General features: G+C 46.1%; 2 long non-coding RNA genes across 2 annotated transcripts; both read right to left on the bottom strand.

Moving 5' to 3' along the window:
• Window positions 1-691: 691 nt before the first annotated feature.
• LOC121018399 (uncharacterized) lies at window positions 692-5,532 on the bottom strand. Its single transcript, XR_005785189.1, has 3 exons — window positions 5,467-5,532; window positions 5,253-5,340; window positions 692-1,646 (listed from the first exon to the last, which is right to left on the bottom strand). It is a non-coding gene; the product is annotated as an uncharacterized LOC121018399 (long non-coding RNA).
• Window positions 5,533-22,692: 17,160 nt separating this feature from the next.
• Window positions 22,693-24,070, bottom strand: LOC121018391 (uncharacterized). Its single transcript, XR_005785188.1, has 2 exons — window positions 23,842-24,070; window positions 22,693-22,989 (listed from the first exon to the last, which is right to left on the bottom strand). It is a non-coding gene; the product is annotated as an uncharacterized LOC121018391 (long non-coding RNA).
• Between the last annotated feature and the right edge of the window lie 203 nt (window positions 24,071-24,273).

Genomic DNA, 24,273 nt, shown 5'->3' with positions numbered 1-24,273 from the left:
CAACCTGCCCGAGGTCACATGCCCAGGAATGGGTGAAAAAGAGATGCTTTCAAAAGCAGACAGAAGCGAGAGGAGGAGGATGAACGGTGTGAGGAACAGGGCAGGCGGCTTGGTCATTCACCGAGTCATGCACTCGTTCCGTGAAAAATGTTAGGGGTCCCTGCCTAGCTCCGTGTCATGCTCTGGAATTATAGTGGTGAACAAACAGGTTGTTCGAACAAACAGGGACCCCTGGCCTGATGGTGCTCATGGCAGAGGAATTAGGCAAATAACCACACAAATAAATAAATGAGTATACATTATAGGAAGTGCTAGCAGCAAAAAGTACACAGCACCGTGAGACTGAATAGAAGGGGTTATCTAATAAATATCGTGGTCGGGAATATGATGTTCCTGCTGAGACCAAAAAAAAAAAAAAAAAAGTGGGTTAACCCAATGAAGGATGGAAGAGAGAAAGCGCAGGGCACCTGGGTGGATGGGTTGGTTAAGCGTCCAACTCTTGATTTCAGCTCAGGTCGTGATCTCACAGTTCATGAGTTCGAGCCCAGAGTCAGGTATGTACTGACAGCAGGGAAACTACTTGGGATTCTGTCGCCGCCTCTCCCCTGCTCTCTCTCTCAAAATAGATAAATATATTTACAAAGAAGAAGAAGAAGAAGAAGAAGAAGAAGAAGAAGAAGAAGAAGAGGAGGAGGAGGGGAGAAAGCTCTAGGCAGAGAGAGCAGCATGTACAAAGGTCCTGGGGCAGAAGGGTGTTGGGTGTTCAAGGGGCTAGAGGAAAGGCACTCTGGCAGACAGACAAGAAATGAGGCTGGCACGGGCTAGGTCACACAGGACTTTGGAACAGAGCATGTAGGAAGGGGAATAACGGGAGGCCGGAAAGAGAAGTCAGAAGCTGGTCGTGAATGGCACGCTTAAAAACTGGTGCCTCATCTTTGATGTCCAAGATGCCTGGGCATCATGGAAGCCAAGACAAGGTCTTGGGCATGTCACTTCAGAGATTAAAAATAAAAATAACCAAAAGGGTATGTGTTTGGTAGGGTGGGTGCGAGGAGATTTTAAATGTCCCGAAGGAGTGCAAAATGGCCAGCCAAATGATCCCCAGCCTGGAAAGCGTTCGCCCCTTGCTGCCCTTGATATCTTCATCAACTCGGGTGCTTTGCAAAATAATAAGCTATCATTTATCAGCGTTCTGCAAGGTAGCATTACAACTGAGTCAGGGCAATAAATCAGGCACATATAATTTGAGCCCCGAAGTACAGTAATTCTTCTTTTAATGCCACATCTGGTATAGATAATACGATTTGCAGGGGAGAGGGGGCGATGAACACTATGCAGGGCCCTCATTATTGGGCAAGCGTTGCTTGCAGCCTGATCTCCCGCCCATCCTTCCAGCAACACGGAGGACTTAAAAAGCAGCTTTATTATTATTCCCTTGGCTGGCCAAAAGGGAAACCGAGTTAATTATAGACTTGTTTGCCGGTTATTAATTAAACCCCAGCTAAACATAAAAACGCAGGGGAAGTGCCATTTCCCGCTCCGTGCTTCCAGCCTCTTGGAGCTCAGCTGACGTTCCTGCCGCCGTGGTCCACTCTGTGTCCTGTTTCCTCTGCAGATTTTCTCAGGAGGGTCCCAGGGCCTTTGCCCTGTGTGCAAACAAAACCTTATTTTTAGCTGGGAAGGAACACAAAATTGGAAGCTCCGAAAGGGCAGGGGGACAATAGGAGGAAGCTTGCAGACACTGACGGCTTGTGACACCCAGGGCTCCGGGGACGGCCACACCCTCCCAGGTTCTCCAGCCTCCCTAGTCCTCAGATGGATGGCCCAGCCTGACCTGCACCATCTACATGGTGATGGCTCTGCACAGTGACTAGGAGGACAAGTTTGTGGCACATGGCCAGAACTCCAAGCTTGCCCCCACTTACTAACTCCATGGCAACGGGCGCGTTTCGGTGGCCCCTCTCAAAAGGAGACATGAGCAGCACCCCCTCCTACACGTGCTATGAATCTCACACAAGACAAGGCTTGTCAAGCACTCAGCAGGTGCCCAGAGCATGGTTGCTTCTAAAGATTAGCTTCCTTTCCCTCACTCTTCCAGGATGATGGGCTTTGGTGTCTGTGGCTCCCACAGAAATATCAAGTGCTAGACGATGCATGCGTGACCTTCTCATATTTCAAAATCTTTCTAAGCTTCTATTTTCTCATCTCTAAAATGGGAGCAAGTCTAGTGCCCACCAGAGAGGATCACCAGGAGGGTCAAATTCGATATCGGGAGCAACCTAGTGCCTGCCTCTGATCAGATGTCCAGTATGTTAGTGACCAAAGTATCTGAAAACCATCCTCCGAATAATTAAAGAGAAGAACACCAAGTCCATATCTGTGACATAAAAAAGAAGAGAGAGACTGATCAAAGGGAATCACACCAAACTAGCCTCATTTCTTACTGGAGTTGACAAACTACATGACCAGATCAAGAACATTCCATGGATGTCGTACAAACACATCATCAGAGAGTTTGCCAGATTCCTTGGCAAAATCTAGCTGGACCATCAACCTAGCCTCCTCAAAATCTTCCAGTGGGCATGTTCTCTGCTTGGCGGCCATCACTGTCTGATTAGCCTTGCCCACACTGTTTCTTAGATGGGAAAAGCCAAGGACAGAGCCCTCTGACCACCAGTAATCTTCAAAACAAGATTTCACAACGTGGCTAGTCACGTGGACGAAAACAGAAAGCATTCCAGTAAAATCTGCAGATGAAACGAAGCTTGAGGGAATTATTCACGTGACTTCCAGACTCTGAGCACGGTGCTCTCCACACCCCCCGGCACTGCCCAGCCAAGCTAGAGACTGTCGAGTCTGCATCCAAACCTGCCCACCCCACCCACTAGAGCAGGCGTGGGCAGCCTGCCCTGGCACCAGCTTTGCAACTTGTGGTCATGGATCGTCACTGGTATCATTCAGTTCCGTTCACACTGTTTATTTCCCTCATCTCTTATTGTTTTAAGTGGATCGTTTCTACTCTCCACCCATCTTCTAGCAGCAATCCTGAGCCTCAGATTCACGTCTTCTACTCCTGAGGAAATCCCTGTGATGCGGAAGCCGGAGATACAATGGCGCACAAGGCCTACGAGAGCTCTATGGGAGAAACCATTGGTAAACACATAATCGCACGAATAATTATCGAATAGCCATTTTACTAAGCACCGGGTGCTAAACAGAGCTAATGTCTTATTTGATCTCCTAAAACTTTCTCATGATTGTTCTGCCCATTTAAAAGACGAAAGTGAAGCCAGAGGGCTCCTGTGAGAGACGCAATGGAGCTATTGTAGAAGAAAGGATGGGGAGGGTGCGACAGGGGGGCAAACCTTGGAGACTTCTAAAGTGCTGCATACATAAAAAAAGGTGATGACAACTGTCATTCTTGCCCTCTGGGATACCAAGCTTGTGATTCCATCCCAAAAGTTTTTAAATACCTGACACCAGGGTTTCCATATTTCTTTCTTTCTTCTAGCCTTCTGTGTGATGAGGCAAGATGAGGGTCCTGAGAGAGGGTATCTCAATGTAGACATCTACCCCACATTCTGTCACCTACCAAATGAGATTCTTCAATATCCACGGTACCAGTGTGAAAACTTTCCTCCGCCTCTCAAACTGTTCACCTCGTCTGCAGGAAAGGGCTGATAATAGCATCTACCCCCACAGGATTCTGGTCAGCAATAAATGAAATATCATATATACAGCCTGACACATCCTGAGTGCTTAGTGGATAGCAAGAATTCCCCTTCCCTCGCCTTCCCTTCTCTTCCCTCCCCTTCCCTCCCCTTCCCTCCCCTTCTCTCTGGAAAGGTCTTCATTGCACAAGAAGATGAATCAGCATTCTAGGAGCCTGGAGGAAGGCTGCTCTCAGAGGCGTGCCCTCCCCTGTCAATATGTGGCTCTGGTCTTAGCTCCAGGGACTCAAATTTTAAAAAGAAATGCAGGGCGCCTGGGTGGCGCAGTCGGTTAAGCGTCCGACTTCAGCCAGGTCACGATCTCGCGGCCTGTGAGTTCGAGCCCCGCGTCGGGCTCTGGGCTGATGGCTCAGAGCCTGGAGCCTGTTTCCGATTCTGTGTCTCCCTCTCTCTCTGCCCCTCCCCCATTCATGCTCTGTCTCTCTCTCTGTCCCAAAACTAAATAAACGTTGGAAAAAAAAAAATAAAAAATAAATAAAAAAGAAATGCAACTAGCATACCCCTCGCTACTGATTTCCCACTTGCTATTCATGCCTTACCAGTTGCATGAAGGGCAGAGTGCTTCTCAAGGAAAGGAATCAGGTGGGGGGGGGGCAGGGAATAAGGGGAGAGGGTGGTATGGGAAGTTTCCATGGTTCTCTGCACCTCCGAGAGCTTAGAAATAGTTTAGTAAGAAAATACCTTCTCCTCTTTCTCTAAGAGTTGAGCAGTGGCGCATCTGTAATTCTTAAACAGAAAAGCTTGAAGAGGGCATTAAAGATCGAGCTTGACTGTGGCATTTGAATGGCTTAAAGACCTAAACAGGTGACCCTTTGCAGACTAGACATAGCAAGTTGGAATGGTAAGGAAATTGCAGTGTAAGAAGCAAACCCACTCACTGGGAGGTAATGTTTATTATTAACCAGCTGCAATGTATTAGGTGCTGTCACACCATTGGGTCTTCCCTCTTAATATGTACTTGGCCCTCACCATGATACCGAATGGTAGAAATTTTTAGACACACGAGAAACAAGGAGCTTGTACTTGTATTGCATATGAAAGCCCTGGGGCCCAGAGACCATAAGTGGCAGGGCTAGAATTCCTATTTGGATCTGACTCCAAAACCCATTCTTGTCTGGCTTGTGACACAGCCACCAAAGAGCATGAGAAAGGGAGGCTGGAAACAAATAAAATGATTATGGTAGGCAGATTAGCTCAAAACTCACAGCAAGGATGGGGAAATTCATTATTGGGGCAAATAGCTCCTTATTTTTTCTTAAATTAGAACCTTATAAATAAGTGGTCCCCATGTCCTCAAGGAAAGGTTAGCATATGGGCAGGATCCTCCACTGAAATAGTCAGGGAAGCATGTAATTGGTTTTAGAAAGACTTCCATCCAAAATGATTAAATCAAGTTTTGGCACATGAAAGGGGGAGGTTCAGTTATTGGAAAATTTGCTTAGGTGACACAGCTCATTTCCTGATGAAACCGGATTAATGGGACATTACTGAACCTAATTCCTCAAGAAGTAAATGACTCACCTCTCCTCCTGCTGGGCTGCCTGGAGCTTTCCATGTGCTTGGCCTTCTGCCCTTTCTGAAAACCCAAGCGCTAGGATGGGAAGCTCAGCTGGGAGAAGGAAAAGCATCAATCCTTATTTTTCTTTACCTCCTGGTTCTCCATTAATTAGGTCTTAAACTAAGCAGCATCTGAATAGCCAAAATAGATCCCCCTCCCACTGCGTTCAGAGCTTACCCTATGTTATTGGGAGCTTACTGGGAAGACGTAGGGTGCTCGCAATGGCTAGATGGACAGGGTCTTGGAAAGAACAAGATAAGAGAACGGGTAGCGAGGAGGTCTGGGGCGGAGCTCTCCGAATGGGCACAGAGCCTGAGGCTGTTTGTGTCTGTGTCGATGTTCACACCCACAAAATATGCTGTCCACAGCAAAGGAACACTCAGTAATCAAGTGGTCACGATCTCCCATTCTGTGTTAGGTAGTTTCTCTTCCCAACCACTTTGATGTTTGTTCCCTGGCCTCATGAACAAGGTGGTCATGGTTTCAGGGATGGAGGTTAGCAGTGCTACAGCCAGACTGACTTTGGTCGAAGAAGTCTATGCCATAGGACCCATGCATGAGCGTCCAACCCACCAACTGCAGAGAACATAGCTGAGCATTAGGCATGGCTTCGCTTGCAGGGACAGTATTCAGCCGCCTGGTCTGATCAGGTAGGGGGTAGCGATTTATCCTCACTGAAACCGACAGCAATATGTACATGGATCTGATGTCCCCGCCCACAATGTTTCTGACAACATCGCCACCCGTAGACCTAAAAATGCCTTATTCTCCATCGTGGAATCCCACACAGCATTGCTTCTGACCACGAAGCTCATTTTCTTTTTTTTTTTTTTTTTTTATTTTATTTTTGGGACAGAGAGAGACAGAGCATGAACGGGGGAGGGGCAGAGAGAGAGGGAGACACAGAATCGGAAACAGGCTCCAGGCTCCGAGCCATCAGCCCAGAGCCCGACGCGGGGCTCGAACTCACGGACCGCGAGATCGTGACCTGGCTGAAGTCGGACGCTTAACCGACTGCGCCACCCAGGCGCCCCACGAAGCTCATTTTCTAAAGAAGAGGGACAACGGGCTCATGACCGTGAGTCTCATCATGAACTTGGTGAGGCAGCAGCAGGCAGTCTCACAGATAGAATGGGGGAATGACATATTAAAGACTCAGTTACGGTAGCTGCTAGATGGCAATATTTGCCAGGGCAAGCTGCTATGCCACAAGTAATTCGTTCAGAACTACCAATTCACGCCGGATGCCGTTTTCCCATAGCCGAACTACTTGGGCGTAAAAACCCAAGAGGAGAAGGTGCCCCTTTTACCGTTAATGCTAATGACCCATTGGCAAAAATTTTACTCCCATTCCTGCAGATTTGGGCTCTGCTGGCTTGGAGGTCTTAATTCCCAGGGAAGGAATATTTCTACCAGGGGACACAACAATGGGTCTTGAACTGGCACTCAAGACTCACAGCAGGTAGGTTGGTGTGCTTGCCACGTGAACTAATGTGACCAGTGGTAAAAGTTGGTGGAAGATCACAGAAACCCACTATATTCAGATCTGCGACAGGTTTAGACCTTCCAGGAGTGATGGTCAGGGCCACGCAGTCAGGTAAAGAACTGAGCTGCTGGAGGAGGCAAAAGGGAACACGAACGTAGCAGTAGAATAAGGAAGCTCCGACTCTATGCCCTTACAGCCCGTTGCAGAAATGGGGAACTTTGCAACCATGCAGGCCGTGTTCCATAACCCCAATTCCTTCCTAGCATCTGGAGAAAGTCTAGGTGGTTTTTGTCTGGCTGGTGAAAACTAGGCGCAAGGAACGCCGGGAGAGAGAACGTCTTGGTTTTCCGGGTCTCTCACGAAAGTAGCGCTGGTCAATCCGGAGTTGAACGCCAAGGCCTTTCTCAGAGACACAGGTCTCCGGCTCGAGGAGATCCCAGAGTGCTCGCCACAAGGAAACTGTCCGTGCCTCAGCAGCAGGCTTTGAAAAATACTCAGTTCTTTTTAGACACGAGCAGACCCTTGCCTTATCCTTATTCTAAGTCCAAAACCAAAACTTTAATCTTTCGGTGGGGAGTTGCGGGGTGAGAATAAAATATACCACTACTGACCGAAGGGAAGGGGAAGAAAGGCGAGTTGAAATGTGGTCACTGTAAAGATAAAGCTGGGGTGTAAGGCCCACAGCTACCTTCCCAGGAAGTCCTAACAATGCAGACAATGGCCTAATTGTTGCCCCCCCCGCCCCCGCCCCCAAGAAACTTTGCAGTCCCCAACCTGGGAGCCACTCACTGTCTTTTTCTATTTCTTTCCTTGAAACACCCTTTATTGGAAATACTGCCAGATCTCCAGGGGAAAAACAAAAGGCTGGCAGTGAAATGAAACACCTAATTAACGGAGAGCTCCTCCACTGCTGCCAGAGAACTTTCTGCGGGAGCCCTGGCTCCTTGAAGAGAGGGCTTGGGGGAGGGGGACCGACTAGTACCTATTACTGCGCGCACCAAGCTGGCCGAAGGCAGCACACGGTAGCGTTAAGGCAGGTTCACTTTGGAGTCGGATGGCCTGGGCTCAAATCCTACGTTTACCACTTACTGGGACAAGCGGTATAACCTCCTTGGGCCTATAATGAGGGTAATTGTCATTCTTCCGGTGATTATGGAAGTAAGGTGAGTTCCTCGAAGCACTTGGAAAAGACCAGTGGCCACGTTAGTTGTTATGGTTGTCTTTTTAAGTGTATTTATTTTGTGGGGCGCCTGGGTGGCTGAGTCAGTTAAGCTTCGGACTCCTGGCTTTGGCTCAGGTCATGATCTCATGGTTCAAGAGTTCAAGCCCCGAGGCGGGCTCCGCACTGATAGTATAGAGCCTGCTTGGGATTCTCTGTCTCTTTCTCTCCCTCTCTTTCTGCCCCCCGCCCCAAATAAATAAATAAACGTTTTTTAAGAAGCTTTTCATTTATTTGTTTTGAAAGAGAGAGCGTGCGTGCAAGCATGAGCAGGGAGGGGCAGAGAGAGACTTCCGAGCAGGTTCCTCGAGGTTAGCACAGAGCACAGAGCCCAACGTGGGGCTCAGTCTCAGGAACCGAACCATGAGATGACGGCCGGAGCCGAAATCAAGAGTTGACCGCCTTAACCGACTCAGCCGCCGGGCACCCCGCATTAGCTGTGGTTGTAAAGTGTTAGGGAAGTCCGCTGTTGCCTGAACTTACGCAGCTGTTAGGCAATAGAGCCAGTACCCGATCCAGAACTGCCCAGCTGTAGAGCCTGAGATATTTGCAGAATACCATGCCAGCCCCTCCCCTACGAGAGGGCTTTCCCATCATTGTGGCCCTTTGCAGCCTTGATCCACTGAGCCCCCAGGGTCCCCTGCCTCTGTGCTGGTGGATGCAGCCGTGGGGACCACGGGAAGGGTCCAGGGACAAGCAGACCCTTGCAGCCGGGTTCTGGGCTATTACAGTCAGGAGAGAAGATTTCAGAGGCGTGGGCATGAGAAAGAGGGGCAGGGAGCGAAAAGGGGCAGCTCCACACGCATTAGCTTGTGTGTGCACTCAGCCCTGACTTAAAGGGATCACACAGCAGGATGAATGGAGGCTCACTTGGGGCAGCGAGTTTCCAACGGGTCGCCTTGAACTCTCACCCCAGTGACTTTTTCAACTTTAATTTATCATTTTTCAAACCAAGATAAGGCCTCGGCCAGCCGCCTACTTCTTTCTTCAGGCCCCCACCGCACCTGCCCCCTGCAGAGAAACCACAAAGCAAAGCATCTGGCAAAACGCTCCAAACATAGTAGGTGTTCAACATCGTCGGACAGCTCCAGGACCAGCGGGGCCGCTCCCTATGGCTCCCACTGGATTTATCGAATTTCCAAAAGCAGCTGCCCCCAGGAGGTTTGCAAAGAATGCCCTGTACACCCCTGTCCCTTCCTTCCTCTCCCTACCCCCGGGGAAGTCCACTCTGCAGCCAAGACGGCCGGGACCGCGGGCTCCAGCTCCGTGTCTTCGCTCGAGCGCGGGTATGTGAGTGTCTTCCCCCTGGGAAGCGGCATGGGAAGTCCTACCCCTAAACCTCCAGCCCCAAATTGAAACAAGCTGGTTGCAATTGTGAGCGAGCCCAGCGCACACCAGCTGGGCCCTGCTTGCAGCCTCAGAAAATGCTGTTTCATGTTCAGATGCAAATGACTATTTCCTCTCTCGAGCGTGCCCGGACTGTGTTCCAATCTGAACAGGGAGCAGAGGGGAACAGAGGCTCTGGGAGAACACTTGGCCAGGGCTGTCAGGATGAATTATGTTGCCCTGAAGCTTTCCCCAAATTCGGAGAGCGGTCAGTGCTCCACGGAAGGTGCAGAGAACAGGAGAAGGGTGATGTTCCCAGAGTCTGCTCCCCACCCCCCCCCCCCCACAGCTGCTCCTGACCCTGTCCCACTGCCAACCCCTGAGGAGGGACGACACCTGTGGCCCCTGAGCACTGCCACAGCCTCTGGACTGGTCCTTCTGCCCAACAGCATGGCCTCTCCAGTCTATCCAAAAGCCTGCTGTCAGTGATTTGATCATTCATTCATTCATTCATTCAAATACCCATTATTGGACACACTCTGTTGCAGGCACAGGGGATACAGCAGGAACCACACAGAGGGGGAAAGAACCTGTCCTCAGAGGCTTAAGTTCTCATAATCTTTCTCCTACAGAGCTCCGCCATGCTCAAAAGTACTCAACGGCTCCCTCTGGCCACATGGATAAAAAAAAAACCCTGTAGTCTCCTTAACGCAGACTAGGCTCTCCAGGCTCAGACCCAACCAGATGATCCAGTCTTACATTTCATTCTTGAGGGGGAAAGAACCTGCCCTCAGAGGCACAGGTCCAGCTCCAACACCATCTCCTTGAAGCCCTCCAGGATTCTCCACAGGGATGAACCCCTCCTCCCTTTCTGTTCTCGCAGCGACATCCCAGCCGTTTACAGCGAGAGGAAATAACAGTTATCCAACATGCAAACTGACCCTTTAACAGTCCCACTCTCCTCGGGCCTAATTGTATACAGCTAATTAATTCTCACTGTGGTCAGCATGACTCGGGGGCCCTGGACGCGGGCATTTACCTACAATGTATCGAGGGCCTAATATACGCCAAGGTCTGTGCTACACAGGTTCATCTGTTTTCCTCCTCCCATCCTCTATTTCTCAACTCCGAGAGGTGAAGCGATTTACCCAATGTCACACAGCTGGGAGGTCAATACTGGGGGTGCCTGTGCAAAGTTACAGGAAAAACACGGGGCGTCCACCTGGGGTATCCTTTTCATTTACCGGCAAGTAATTTAAATACTACTTGATGTCGAGAATATCTACATTAAAACAAATCCAGATGTTGTATATTATGGAGTGGAATTTTAAGATTGCATAAATTTGGAAGATGAAATGCAAGTCTTCGAGGCCATTTTACGCCGGAGGAGGGGGTCTTGGGGCTGTGATCCAGGCCTCCAGCTGGCACCCATTCAGCCTCCCGTGCGATGAGGGCCACTTGGATAGTCAAGTTTCCTTTAATAGTATTGTCCGACGGAGCAGTGAATGCCCCTCCCCTCCTAAGAGCTGGGCCTCGCATGTAGCAGGTCACTGATGGAGTCGGGTGAGTGACAAGTTCAACGATGGGTTGATTTCTCTTCTCTTGTGGCCTCTTTGGTTCTACAGGACCTTAGCTGCCTTGCCCTAAAGAAAAGCTTAATGGTAGAATCTCACTCTGTGTCAAGAACTAGGAGGCATTTACATTGTGGGGGTGTGAAGGGGAGAGGATTCCGTGTCCCCGGATGACTCTCTTCCACATAAGTTAGAACTGATTCTCGCTGGCATTGACGAGGAGCAAGGCTGGGTTTCCTGAGTACAAATGAGTTCTGGAAAACATGTGTTTTTGTTTTCCTTCTGTTAATTATCTGGCAAGAGCCGCTCAGATTTAATATGTAGCACATGAGCCACCACATCGTCACCTCCCCGCTTGTCATGTCTGCGGCAAGTTTGGCCGCTGTGTTGCAAACCTCATTTCTTCTAGATTCCAGACTTCAGGACCCTTCTCGACACAGCACTCAGGAAGCTGTTACCGAGGGGTTGAAATGGGCACAGGAGATAAGTCTTCCGCCCTCCCCTTCCTTGATCTGGCCAGAGGGAGGGGACTTCTTCCGAGTTTCCAAGGTCAGTTCAACAAATACTGAGTACCTGCTTGACGTATATGCCCCCCTCAGACCTGCTCCTAGAGAGAAACCTGACCATGCCCACCTCCTACCTACAACCCTTCCGTGGCTTCACGTCCCCTGCAGGATACTATCCACATTCCTTTACCGGCTACTTAGGGCCCTCCGTTGTCCCATCAAGACTTCCAGGCTCCTCCTACGGCACATCTGCAGGGTGACCCTGCCCTCCAGCCTCTGAACCCTATTCCCACCTGACCTTCTGCTATTTCCACGTCTTTGCACACCTGCTCCCGTGGCCCGGGAACAACTTCCTCCCTCCCTTGCCTAGATCGGTAGTTCTCAGAGTTAAGCATGCCTCAAAGGAGTGGCTTAAACACAGATTGCTGGGCTCCAGACCCAGAGTTTGGGATTCAGGGGTGTGCTCCAGGAACTTGCATTTCTCACAACATCCCAGGCAATGGTGGCGCTAAGAGGCTACGGGACCACACTTGGATAACTACAGCTCTAGTAGTTATCCTGGCCTGTCTTTCAAGCTCAACTCCGGCTTCACTTCCTCCAGGAAGTCCACCCACACCAGCGCCTCCCACACTGCATTAGGTGCCTCCTCTGGGCCCCCACATCCCCTTACTGTTTCCTCTGTCCTGGTACCTAAAAGGCATGCAGAAACCACCTGTCAATCTGTCTATAGCTCCTTTCAACTTTAAGGTCCTTGAGACTCCAGCTCAACCACATGTTTTCCATCTCCTTGTCCCTAATGCTTCACAAAATGCCTACTCTACAGTAGAGGCTCACGGACGGTTTTTTAGTGAAACAAGCCCTCCTGTAAGAAGAGGGCAGATGGAACCAAATCATAAGTAAATACGTGATGTAAACGAGGAGAACTGTTATCTGCGTGGCTCGCTCATGTAGCCTCAGTCTCGCCAATTACCAGTGTCACTCTTTGGAGCCATTGAAAGATTATATAGTCAATGTTTCCAAAACCTCAATACTGTAAGATCTTGATGAAGTATATATCAATCAGATTAGCCTGCCACCTCTCCAACACAAGATAGGAATGCCAACTAAATCCATTCAAGTAAGGAGATTTAATTTATTGTGATTTTGAAATCAATTTTATCAGGATATAACTTGCCCTAAAATGCACCTGTTTTAAGTATACAGGTGAATTGCGACAAATGCACATACCTATGAAACCACCCCCACAATTAAGATACAAAATGTTTCCATCACCCCAGAAAGTTCCCTCATGCGCCTTGGTTGTCAGTCCTACCTCCCACCCTCTACCCATGGCCCTAAACAACCACTCACCTGCTTCACTTCACAGTAGATTAGTGATGCCCGCTCTAGAACTCCACGTAAGCAGAGTCATACGCTCTATATATTCTTTGTACCTGGCTTCTTTCACACTGTATCTCTTCTTTTCATCAGTGTTTTTGAGATTTATCCATTTTGCTGCATATGTCAGTAACTTCTTTCTTTTTGTCGCTTACTAGCATACCAACACGGGGTTTTGCTTATCTATTCACAATTTGCTTATCTATTCACCTGCTGATGAGCATTTGGTTGGTTTCCAGTTTGAGACTACGGTGAATAAAAGCGCAGTGAACGTTTTGTACGTGTGTATATACGTGTTCGCTCCTCTTGGATAAATGTATAAGAGTAGGATAGCTGGGTTGCATGGTTAGTGTATGATTAACTTTATAAGAAACTGCCGAACTGTACCAGTTTGCTTTCCCACAAGCAGAATAAGAGGCTTACAACTGCATCTTACCTGCCAACTCCTAATATGTTTGGTCTTTTGAATTTCAGCCATTCCAGTGGGCATATAGTGGAATTGTGTTATATTTTTAATTTCTCGTTTCCTACTGATTAATGATGTTGGACATATTTTCATGTGGCTATTGGCCATTCGTTTATCTTCAGTCATGCAGTGTCTGTGCAAATCTTTTCCCTGGTTTTTATTGTACTATGTCTTATTATTGATTGAGCAAGTTCTCTATCGCTTCTCGGCCTTTTGGCTAAGATCAAGTGTGGACAAGTTCTCTATATGTTCTTGATACTAGTCTTTATAAGATATACCTATTAAAAATACTTTTTTCTAGCCTATGGCTTCAGTTTTCTCTTTTCCTAATATTTCCCTTTGAAAAGCAGAATTGTGATGAAGCCAAATGCATCCATTACCTCCTTTTATGATTTGTGGTTTTGGGTCCCATCCAAGAAATTTGTCCTGTTCTCAAGATCACAGTTGCTTCTACAGTTTCAGTTTTCACAGACCCATGGTCAGTTGCTAGTGAGTTTGTGTATGTGGTGTGAGGTAAGGGTCAAGGTTCGTATTTTTCCAAATGGATATCCAATTCTAACACTACTTGTATACGCTACTTTTTCCCATTGGACTATCTTAGCACCCTGGTCAAAAGGCAATTGACCCTGTACTTGTAGGTCTCTTTCTGGTCTCTTCTACGTTTTACTAATCCAGATGAGTATCTTTACACCAACCCCACTCGGTCTTGATTATTGTCATTTTACAATGCATCTTGGTATAAGGCTGTATAGTTCCTTCGGCTTTGTTGTGTTTCAAAACCGATGTGGCTACGTTATGTCCTTTGCGTTGCTTAAATCTTAGAATCGTCTTGTCAATTTCTACAAAAAGCCTTCTGGAATTTTATTGCATTCGTAGATCAATTTGGGAAATCAAATTTGTAGATCAATGTGGGAGATCAATTGGTAGATCAAAAAGCCTTTTGGAATTTTATGACATTTGTAGAACAATTTGGGAGAGAATAAACACCTTAGAAATACTGAGTTTCTGATTCTTGAGCATCAAGAATATCACGCTCTATCACACTTCTATTTAGGTCTTAATTTCTCTCACCAATTTTTTATAGTTTTCACTTATCTTAATAAACTTACCCTTTTTGATGTTTATTAATACTACTTTAAATTACATTGTTTACAATTTCATTTTCCGGGGTGCCTGGGTGGCTCTGTCGGTTAAGCATCCAACTTCAGCTCAGGTCATGATCTCGCAGTTTGTGCTGATAGCTCAGAGCCTGAAGCCTGCTTTGGATTCTGTGTCTCCCTCTCTCTGCCCCTCCCCCATGCTCTGCCTCTCTCTTTCTCTCAAAAATGAATGAACGTTAAACAAAAATTCATTTTCCAATTGTGTTTTGCTCTATACAGAAGTATAACTGATTTTGACATATTGAACTTGTATCAAATGACCTTGCTAAATTCATTTAGTTCTAGAAGCTTTTTTTGTAGTTTCCTCTGAATTTTCAATATATATGATTATGTCATCTGCAAATAATGACAGGTTTCCTTCTACCTGTCCCATATAAATGTCTTTCCCCCACTCTTGCCTTTTTGACTGTCCAGGACCTCTCTTATAATACTGAATATAACTGATGAGAATGGGCATTGTTGACTGTGGGGAGGAAGTATTCATTTCCAACATCAAGTATGAGGTCAGTTGCAGGTTTTATTGTAAATGACCTCTATCAAGTTAGGAAAGTTCCCTTATATTCCTAGTTTGCTGAGGAATTTTATCTTGAATGGGTGTTGAATATTGTCAAATGCTTTTTCTGTGTCTATTGAGATAATCGTGTTGTTTTCTCCTTTATTCTGTTAATGTCATGTATTCCCTTAGCTGAATTTCAGACGTTAGACCAAACTTCTTCCTGGAAGAAACACAGGATATGGGCGTGATTTGCCAATTTTTTGCATCTACGTTCTAGAGAAATACGATCTTAGATTTTCTTCTCTTATAATAGCTATGTCTACTTTTAGTATCAGGATAATATTAGGCTTATAAAATGGGGTGGAAAGTATTCCCTTTTCCTCTAAAAAAAAATGTATATAAAATTGGTATTATTTCTTTCTTAAATGGTTGGTAGTGTTCACCAATGAAGCAATCTGGGCCTTAAGATGTTTTGTTCTGTGGGAACAATTATTTTTAACTTTTTATTTTGAGATAATTTTAGACTTACCGAATGATTGCAAAAAATAGTCCAGAAAGTTCCTGTAGATCCTTCACCCAGCATCTCCTAAGGTTAACAGCTCACATAGCCATGGTACAATTATCAAAAACTTTTTTTTAAGTTTATTTATTTTGAGAGAGAGAGAGTGCATGTGAGCCAAGGAGGGGCAGAGAGAGAGCAGGCTCCGTCCGTCTGCTATGTCAGCACAGAGCGTGACACTGGACTCAAACTCAAAAACCTGAGATCATGACTTGAGCCCAAATCAAGAGTCAGTTGGTTAATAGAATGAGCCACCCAGGCCCTCCTCAAAAACTTTTTTTTACAGTAACACTGGCATAATACTATCAATTAAACTGCAGACTTTATGTGGACTCACCGGTTCAGTTCACTAATATCCTTTTTTACATTCCAGATTCTACTGTAAGCTGCTGCGTTGCATTTAGCTGTCATGCCTCCTTGGTCTCGTCCAATCTGTGACAGACCCTCAGCCACTCCTTGCCTTTCATAAATCATGATTTATGATTGTGGTTGTCTACCCCCCAGAATACCTGTGTTGAAACCCTAAATCCCAGAGGAATGGAATTATGAGGTGGGGCTTCTGACAGGTAATTAGGTGGTGAGGGTGGGGCGAGCATGATGAGATTAGTGTGCTTATAGAAAGACACCAGAGGGGCGCCTGGGTGGCGCAGTCGGTTAAGCATCCGACTTCAGCCAGGTCAAGATCTCGCGGTCCGTGAGTTCGAGCCCCGTGTCAGGCTCTGGGCTGATGGCTCTGAGCCTGGAGCCTGTTTCCGATTCTGTGTCTCCCTCTCTCTCTGCCCCTCCCCCGTTCATGCTCTGTCTCTCTCTGTCCCAAAAATAAATAAATGTTGAAAAAAAATTTTTTAACAAAAAAAGAAAAGAAAGACACCAGAGAGCTGGCTTCCTCTCTCTCCCCACCGCTACGTGAGGATACATGGAGAGGACGGCCCTCTGCAAACCAGGAAGCAGCTTGTCGCCAGACATCGGATCTGCTGGGGCATTGATCTTGGACTTGCCAGCCTCCAGAACAGTGAGGTTTGAATGTTTGTTGTTTCAGCTACGAAACAGTCTCTGGTAATTCGTTATAGCAGTCTGAGCTGGCTAGGACAGATGACCTTGAGACCTTAAAAAGTACCAGCCAGTTATTTTACAGTTTGGGTTTGTGTAAGCTGTTCCATGATTAAATTGAAGTTATGTGCTACTGGGAAGAATACTTCAGGTGCCCTTATTGGTATATCATTTCAAGGGGTACATGATAGTATACCTTACAGGATTCCTTACAGGATACCGTTATTTCTTGGTTAAGGTGGCGTCATCCATGCTTCTCTATGATAAAGTTTTCTATTTTTTCCTTTATAGATTTTTTTTTTGAAGGAGAGAGAGAGAGCAAGCGAGTGGGGGAGAGAAGCAGGGGGGAGGGGAGAGAGAGAGAGAGAGAGAGAGAGAGAGAGAGAGAGAGAGAATCTCAAGCAGGCTCCACGCTCAGTATAGAGCCCGATGGGGGGCTCAATCCCCATGGGGGGCTCACGACCCTGGGATCATGACCTGAGCCAAAATCAAGAGCCAGATGCAGGGCTGGACTACCCAGGTGACCCTCTATTTTTTTTTCTTTCAATTAATAAATATTTCCTTGGCGAGAGATATTTTGAGGCTCTACCTCCTTAAACTGTTTAAGTTTAATAAAACTAATTTAAAATCGTTTATGTAGCCCACAAGAATGATTATTATTATTCTCTTTACAGAATATCTTGTTTTTCTTTCTGTTCTTAAGGTTTTCTCTTTATCTCCAGATCCCTGGATTTTAGCAATGTGGTTATAATGTCTTGGTGGTGCATGTATGTGTGTGTGTGTCCTGCTTGGAAATCATTGAGTTTCTTGAATCTGTGAGTTTATATATTTTTTATCATATCTGGAACACTTTTCAGCCATTATTGCTTTAAGTATTCTTTTCCTCTCCCTTTTCTGGTATTTCATGGATACATGGATTACATGGATAGATTGTTTTGTCTCAGGGTCACTGAGGTTCTATGTTTCCCTTTAAGCGGTTTTTTCTCTCCTTGCTTTAGTTTGGATCATGTTATAGACTGAACTTTGCCCCCTCCAAACTCATCTGGTAAAGCCCTATCATCCAGTGTGACTATAGTTGGAGATGGGGCCTTCAGGGAGGTAACTAAGGTTAAATGAGCTCATAAGGTGGGGCCCTAGTCCAATCAGATTGGTGTTCCTTTAAGAAGAGGAAGAGACACCAGAGATCTCTGTGTATGTGTGGGAACACAGAGAAGAGGGCATGTGAGGACACAATGAGACTGCAGCTGTCTGTAAGCCAGGAAGAGAGGTCTCACCTGAATCCAGGCCTGAAAGCATCTTGGACTTCAGCCTCCAGAACTGTGAGAAAATAAACTCCTGTCGTGTTAGCCACCCAGTCTGTGACATTTTGTTATGGTGGCCTAAGTAAACCAACACAGACAGCCTATTGGTTCAAGAATGTTAACTTCCATAAGGTCTACTCTGTGTTAATCCCATTAGATGTGACATTTTTTTACTTAAAAATATACTTTTTTATCTGTAAAAGTTTTATTTCACTGGTTTTTTCATACCTTTCATTTCAATATTTATTGTATCCTTGTTTCCCTTTAAAGACTTGAACATGTTTATAGTTATTATAAAGTTCTTATCTGTTCATTCCATTATCTGGGTCATTTCTGGGTATGTTTCTATTGGCTTTTTTCTCTTTTGTTCATCTCAGTTTCCTGCTTCTTTACATGTCTAATTGGATCATGGGCATTGTTGTGTGCTGGGTTTTGTTGTCTTCCTCTGAAGAGTGTTAGGCTTTGTTCTGGCAGGCATCTACGTTACTTGTGAATCCACTTCATCCTTTCAGGAATGTTTCAAGCTTTATAGAGTAGGCTTTATTGAGGACTAGTTTAAGTACTTCTTGGGGCGCCTGGGTGGCGCAGTCGGTTAAGCGTCCGACTTCAGCCAGGTCACGATCTCGCGGTCCGTGAGTTCGAGCCCCGCGTCAGGCTCTGGGCTGATGGCTCGGAGCCTGGAGCCTGTTTCTGATTCTGTGTCTCCCTCTCTCTCTGCCCCTCCCCCGTTCATGCTCTGTCTCTGTCTGTCCCAAAAATAAAAAAATAAATAAATAAATAAGTACTTCTAATACGGGGTGACCCTTCTGGTGTTTACCGAATGCCTTGGGGGTTCAGTTAAGTCTCTCTACTCTGGTTACAGACATCTCTGAGTGCTACAAGCTTTGGAAATAGTCCTATTTATTGCTTCTCTAGTCATCCTTTTCTTGGCTTTATAGAGATGCCCCTATGCATGTGCAGCTCAATATTCAGCAACAGACTCAAGAGGATGTGCCGATATCCGGAGCTTTTCCTCTGCATAGTTTCCTCCTCTCTGGTACTCTGCTCTGCAAATTCCAGCAAAGTCTACCTCCCTGAACTCTGATCTCTGACTCCTCAACTCAGCGAGACTGCCATGGTGCATTAATTTCAGACAGAGCAGACTTCAAAGCAAGGAAAGTTATCACAGACCAAAAAGGGCATTATGTAACGATAAAGGAGCCAATGCCCCCAAAAGACATAACGACACGACTGCTAATTTTACAGAAATGGAGGCAAGAAAAATTCATTTAATGGATAATGACATACAAATTTATGCATTACATATGTCTTAGTTTTTTCACGCCTCCAAACATGGGCTCACCAACAGAACACTCAGATATGTTCACTAATAATTAAATCCAGTCATCTTTTATACTTTGCCAACTTTCACGCATTGAAAAACTACATTTTAAATGTAGTTTTAGGAGCGCCTGGGCCGTTGAGTCAGTTGGGTGTCTGGCTCTTGATTTTAGCTCAGGTCATGGTCTCACAGTTCATGGGATCGAGCCCCACATCAGGCTCTGTGCTGACAGCACAGAGACTGCTTGAGAGTCCTTCCCTCCCTCTTTCTCTGCCCCTCCCCTGCTCTCTGGCTCTCTGTCTCACCCTCAAAACAAATAAAATTATTTAAAAAATAAAAACTAAATGTAGTTTTAAGACTACATATAAAAACAGCAATTTAACATTTTTTAAAAACTTGTTATCGCGACATGTAATAGTTTATTGGGTCGATTGGTAAGCTTTAAATATTTAGATATATGGGATACAGGTTTCATTTCAACTCAAGTTCCAAGCCCTGCAAGTGTCCAGGCCCTGCACTTGCCATTAGACATTCTACTGCCTCCAGGTTAAATAGTCTCTGCTTTGCCGGGAGCCACTGTCTCTACCTGTGACAGACACTGACGCCCCACCCTGCTTCTGCAAGAGCGTGGCCTCCCTCATGGTCCAGGAGGACTCCTAGCTCCTTCATCCCTTGCTAGTGGTGCTGGGATTCAGATTCACTCCCTCGATCCCGCCACGGATATTGGCTGCTCCAGAACCAGCTTATCTCAGTGTTGCAACTGCCATTACCGTCACCGGTGAAGTTGGAGGTTCCAGTTCCGGCTGGGGCGTGCACTGCCTCTCCATGGCCGAGGGCAGCTTACTATTCTCTAAGCCCCTGTATTAGTTTTCTGCAGCTGCTGTAACAAATGACCACAAAGCTTGATGATTTTAAAACGAAGAAATGTATTTCCTCACAGTTCTGGAGGCCAGAAATCTGAAATCGTTGTCATTGGACCAAGCTCAACGTGTAAGCAGGACCACGTTCCCTCCAGAGGCTCTAGGGGAAAATGTGTTCCTTGCCTCTCCCAGCGTCTCGTGGCTGTCGGTATTCCTTGACACGCGGCTGCGTGACTCCAATCTCTGCCTCCTAAACGCATTGCCTCCTCCCTTTCCATGTGTCCTCAGATCTCCCTCTGCCTGCCTCTTAAAAGGGTACATGTTATTGAATTTAAGGCCCACCCAGATAATCCAGGACAACCTCTCCATCTCAACAGCCTTAACTTAATCACAGCTGCAAAAATTCTTTCCAAATAAGATACAATCTCCAGGTTTCGGGAATTGGGACCTACTATCGTTGGGGGCCATTCTTCAACCCACTTTACCCCCCTACCCTCGTTCCCACCACCATCGATGTCGTCTCAGCCCTCCTTCCCCAACTCAAAGCCTGGAGCCAAAACCTTTCGGACCCAATTCAAAGTTTCACTCGTGTTCTGTCCCAGAATTAATGGTTCCCAGGGGCGCCTGGGTGGCGCGGTCGGTTAAGCGTCCGACTTCAGCTCAGGTCACGATCTCGCGGTCCGTGAGTTCGAGCCCCGCGTCGGGCTCTGGGCTGATGGCTCGGAGCCTGGAGCCTGTTTCCGATTCTGTGTCTCCCTCTCTCTCTGCCCCTCCGCCCGTTCATGCTCTGTCTCTCTCTGTCCCAAAAATAAATAAACGTTGGAAAAAAAATTTTTTTTAGAATTAATGATTCCAAGAATGACTAATCATGAAATCAATTCTTGTCTTCAAAAGAAAAACCTACCCTGCCCACCAGAATGTGGCCTTGTCTTTAGTTCCAAAAACCAAAATAACAAAATAACTTAATTTTGTACAACCAAACCTTGGGAAATAAATGAGTCTTATCCACGTGTACTTTGTTCTAAATCCTTTGTCATAATTCTACATTATAAAAACCATTTGGGTTTTTTTTTAATTTTATTTTTTATTTTTTAAAATCTACCTCCAAATTAGCATATAACGCAACAATGATTTCAGGAGTAGATTCCTTAGTGCCCCTTACCCATTTAACCCATCCCCCCTCCCACAACCCTATCAGTAACCCTCAGTTTGTTCTCCATATTTATGAGTCTCTTCTGTTTTGTCCCCCTCCCTGTTTTTATATTATTTTCATTTCCCTTGCCTTATGTTCATCTGTTTTGTCTCTTAAAATCCTCATATGAGTGAAGTCATATGATATTTGTCTTTCTCTGACTGGCTAATTTTGCTTAGCATAATACCCTCCAGTTCCATCCATGTAGTTGCAAATGGCAAGATTTCATTCTTTTTGATTGCCAAATAATACTCCATTGTATATATATACCACATCTTCTTTATCCACTCATCCATCGATGGACATTTGGGCTCTTTCCATACTTTGGCTGTTGTTGATAGTGCTGCTATGAACATTGGGATGCCTGCGTCTCTTAGAAACGCATACCCATAAGCCGTGGATAAATGCCTAGTAGTGCAATTGCTGGGTCGTAGGGTAGTTCTATTTTTAGTTTTTTGAGGAAACTCCATACTGTTTTCCTCCTGTGAGTGCCCTCATGTGCTACTACATAGGGGTACTTTGTCGACTGGCATAATAAGGCTGACACTACTGACGGTCTTCCACACTCATCACCCCACCTCCTCAAGGGGCCCCCCCTTTTTAAAGCCATATTCTACCATATTTGAGGTCATAATAATCGCACTTAAGAGCAACAGAGTAGATGGAAGGAAGTGAAGCTGGACTGTGATCCCAACTGTCTCGTTAATGAACGGAGTAGCCCGAGAAGCATCACTTCCTGTCCCCCCTCCCCGCCCCCCCCCCCCAGGCCTGCTTTGGCTCACTGGTCAAGTCGGAACACAGGCACAGATCACTCAGTGCCCTCAGGGGACTGACAGCCACCAGGTAGATGAAGGGACCACGTGCAAAACAAAGAGCTGTGCAAACACTAGCCGTTTCCCTCACTGATAACTCTGTAGAATGGGTATTATCATCACCATAAGATGGGGGATATTATTTCTAATATAAATCATTGTCTTTTTTAAAACAAAAGAGGCTCGAGGCGCCTGTGGGTGGCTCAGCTGGCTGGGGGTCTTGTCTCTTGATTTTGATTCAGGCCATGATCCCACGGTCATGGGATCAAGCCCCGCATCGGGCTCCACGCTGAGCATAGAGCCTGCCTAGGACTGTTTCTCTCTCTCCCTCTGCCCCTCTCCTCTGCTCACGCTTGCTCTCTCTCTCACTCTCTCAAATAAATAAATGAAAAATTAAGAATAAAATAAAAGAGCCTAGAGACATGCTGCCCCAAATCACACCCTGCTAGTAAAATCACATTTCAGTCTCTGGCAGATAGAAACAGGCATACTTTTTCCTTTCATCATAGGAAGATTCTGCTATGTCTAATCCTCTGTGCGTAACCTAAGTGCTACACACATTAGAACTCTGTGTCACATACAAAAACACAGGCTGTGAATGAGGACCTACAAGGACACACGTTTTTTAAATTTGTTTTCCATTCCCAGATCCTTTTTGGCCAGCATCCCGATTGCCACATATTCACTGATGACCTAAGAAGAGCAGTAAAAATAACAATAGTATTTATCACTGTGTTAACAATGGCTCTCATTTATTGAACAGTTACTCTGTGCTGAGGACACCACGGCAAGAGAGGAAGGAGATGTGGCTTAGCTACATCGTTTTGAACCTAGTGACTACATTGTAGGCTGTCCACAAAGACCCCCAAACAACTCAGGAAATAAAGCGTAACAACTCTAGAACATAAAGATGCTAGGTATTTGTACTCATCACCCAGAATTTTTCGGGATGGAGCTGTGGTCAGCGGGCAAAGGTTTATAGGCGACAGCTCCCTCACCTAAAAGGAAAGGAAAGAGAAGTTTCTATGCGAGAATTTAAAACACAGAGCCCCTTGCTCTCAGCCTAGTGGGTGAGATACCTCACGCTTGTTCTCTTTTCCCTGCCTTGGTAAATGAAGCGTTATTGTAACTAACACATTGTAAGGAAATACTCACTTATAGGGAAATGAGGTTTGAAACACTAGAAAACCAAGTTAAACTTTATATAGACTGTAAACCCTTATTTTATTTTTTTCCAGTCTGGTGTTATTAATTTGCTTAAAGACTCTGTGGCATGTTTTATACAAGGAAAACCCTCACCCTGGCTATCACTCTTGTACTATTCAGAATACTTCCCAGCTATTCATCAAGAGGGTTAGGCAGACGATTGTCCATTTGTTTGTTTGTTTCATCATCTCCAGCATTTGGAGAACTTCTTGATGTTTACAAAGCACATTCCCACTCAGGCTCTCAGCTCAACTTCATACAACAGATGAGGACAATGAAATTCAGGGAGGTCACGGGACTTGTCCAAAGTTGCACACTTAGTAAGAATTGGAGCCGGGATTCCAACCTTTCAACCGCCCCCAAATCTCCTATGACTAAAGAGAAGCAAATCATCTTACTAAGACCTGCTGGGTTCAATGGGAATTTTTCAGGGACAATAGTCTAAGGAGGCACCAGAATCATGAGCATGATGAGGCACGGGCAGCCCCAAAAGAAATGAGCACAGGACGCTCTGGGATTTGAAGCCTTCCACCGGTTCAAAGCCCAGCTCTGTCTTTGCATGGGTGTGATTCTTATGTGTCTCATCCTTTCTGTCTCACTCGGATGTTAGTGGCACGAGGACAGAGCCGGTCATTCTTATTCACCATGGAATCCTCAGCAACTCAGCCCAGGGCCTGGCACAGAGCAGATGTTCACAAATTACGTCTTGAATATGTTTCTCCATCAAAGCAAGCTGCCGCTTCCCTCTGGGCTCTGCTTAGTCATTCGCAGAATGGCATAAGCCCGTTTAAGGGCTAGTAAGGCTTAAGGTAAAAAAAAAAAAAAAAAAAGAAATGTTAGCTTCCCACTAAAGGGCAGTTCCCCCGCCTGCCTTTCTCGGTGGCTCGCCATCACACGGGTCCCGTCCTGGGATGGAATTCTCTGGAAGGCAGACAGTGATCCACATGGGAGTGGACGTTTGGGTGGTGCTGCTGTTTCTGAGCTGCAGAGCCACAGTATGACACAAAGATGAAAAATGGCCTTGCTCCTAAGACCTGAAAGTAACATCTCTCACTTTTAATGTTCTGCCAACGAAA

Source organism: Herpailurus yagouaroundi, unplaced genomic scaffold (genome assembly GCF_014898765.1).
Source record: "Herpailurus yagouaroundi ecotype Mexico unplaced genomic scaffold, PumYag 77, whole genome shotgun sequence".
Lineage (NCBI taxonomy): Eukaryota > Metazoa > Chordata > Mammalia > Carnivora > Felidae > Herpailurus > Herpailurus yagouaroundi.
The sequence above is the reverse complement of the archived record's forward strand: the minus strand, read 5'-3'. Positions and strand labels throughout refer to the sequence as shown.